The sequence below is a fragment of the Octodon degus genome, unplaced genomic scaffold (genome assembly GCF_000260255.1).
Source record: "Octodon degus isolate 3935 unplaced genomic scaffold, OctDeg1.0 scaffold00011, whole genome shotgun sequence".
Classification (NCBI taxonomy): domain Eukaryota; kingdom Metazoa; phylum Chordata; class Mammalia; order Rodentia; family Octodontidae; genus Octodon; species Octodon degus.
The window spans coordinates 23518917-23520860 of NW_004524587.1; positions in this window are offsets into that span (position 1 = coordinate 23518917).

The window sequence follows — 1944 nt, forward strand, 5'->3', positions numbered from 1 at the left end:
TCCTATTTACAAACACCACCAGAAAAAATCATGCTATTCATTAAGAGAATGTAACTATATATCTATCCTAACCATTTTGAATGCACAGATACAAAATGGACATTCATCTGTATACCCTTTTTTTGCTAAGTTCCGTTATTTGAATATTATAGGTGTGTAAACTCAGCAAAATATTCTAAAAGAGTCCAGTAGCCCAAAATAGTATTGGGACTTCTCTTAAACTGGCAATGTAAGAAATTGTTGACCTGAGTCCCCCACAGCTCAACGTAACAGCATGGCATTACTTCCTATATTTCATCTTCATACTTTTCTACTGGATGGTTAAGACCAAGGTAAAGCAGGACATATGCAACAAGAGTGGTAGCTTTTGGGTCGGAGAAGATCAGTGAAAACCATTCAGGATTTATCCTGAGATCCTGTACCTCAGATTGTAGAACCTTTGTTAGTGTCAGCCATGTGGATGAGTCATGGCCATTGCTTGGCCAATGTGTTCTCTGTGAAAACCTGAGAGAGTGTTTTCTCTCCATATGACTCTTTTCGGCACACTCTACATCATCAATCGCTTTCCTCTTTGGCCCCATAATCTCCTTGATCAGAAAATTAGGGAAACTACCGAGTTATGTGATGTTACAGTACAAGTTCTCATATGTCTTGAGTCTTAATTGACCTTAGAAGGTTAGGGCCAAAGTGTTGGCTTTCCTTGCAGCCCTCCTTTTTCTCTAATTTTGGTCTGCATACTTAGGTTGTTAAATGTCCAGAAGACAAGCTTACTGTTATTATCAAACAATTTAGGCTATTAAGCTTAACCTCACAATCTCTCTGCATATCAAACATCTTAGGCATAATAAGGAACAGGTATTTTTCATCAAGTATTGATATGTTGAACTTCAAGTCCCTACATAATATGATAAAAATCATTTAAAAATTAGATTATATTTTAATAATAGGATAAAGAATTATATACTTCTCATGTTTGCACATAAGTCCAAAAATATCACCATATACAACCTAAAGCAGGATAGTCCCACAATATTCCTTTTCCTGTCTCTTGCTTTCATTCACCACCCCCTTCTTGTTGAACATCCACCTACCTGAGAGACATCATAGCAGCAAGTGGCATGTCATGACAAGCAGTCCATATTCAGAATACCAGAATGACAGGCACTCCAAACATGAAACTACTAGTACAAATTACCATTTGCAGTGCAGTAGTTTAGTTCACAGGTATCAGTATATATAGTTAGTCAGGGTGAGAACCTTTCCAATTAACTGCTAGATTAAAAAATCTGAAGATTCTCAGGATTATTGCCTTGCTCATCTTTTACATATAACTGTATGGTTTGACATTGTCATGTTTCCTAGCTCTACTCCTTTCCCTCTCTTGATTAGTTAGTCCTTGAAATCCTGCTTTCCTTTTACTTATATCTTTCTATTTGCATATTTTCTTTTGAGTTCTTATACTAGGGAGACTATACGATATTTACACATGTGTGTCTGGTTTATTTCATTTATGAGTATATGCTCAAGTGGCATCCACTTCAATATAAAGGCTTCAAGTTTATCATTCTTAATAGCTGAATAATACTCCATTGTGTAAAAATACCACATCTTCAACCATTCCTCAGATGATAGGCATCTTGGTTGTTTCCAAGATTTGGCTATCACAAATTGTGCTGCTATAAACATAGGCACACATATATCACTATGATATGATGATTTCACATCCTCTGGGAAAATTCAAGGAGAGGAATATCTGGTTTAAAGGGGATTTCCAGACCAACTTTTCTAAGGAGTCTCCATACTGATTTCCATAATGGTTACACCAGTCTGCATTCCCACCAGCAGTGGAGAAGTGTTCCTTTTTCCCCACAGCCTCTCCAACATTTGTTGTTGGGTGATTTCTTTATGATAGCCATTCTTTCTGGGGTGAGATGATATCTCAAT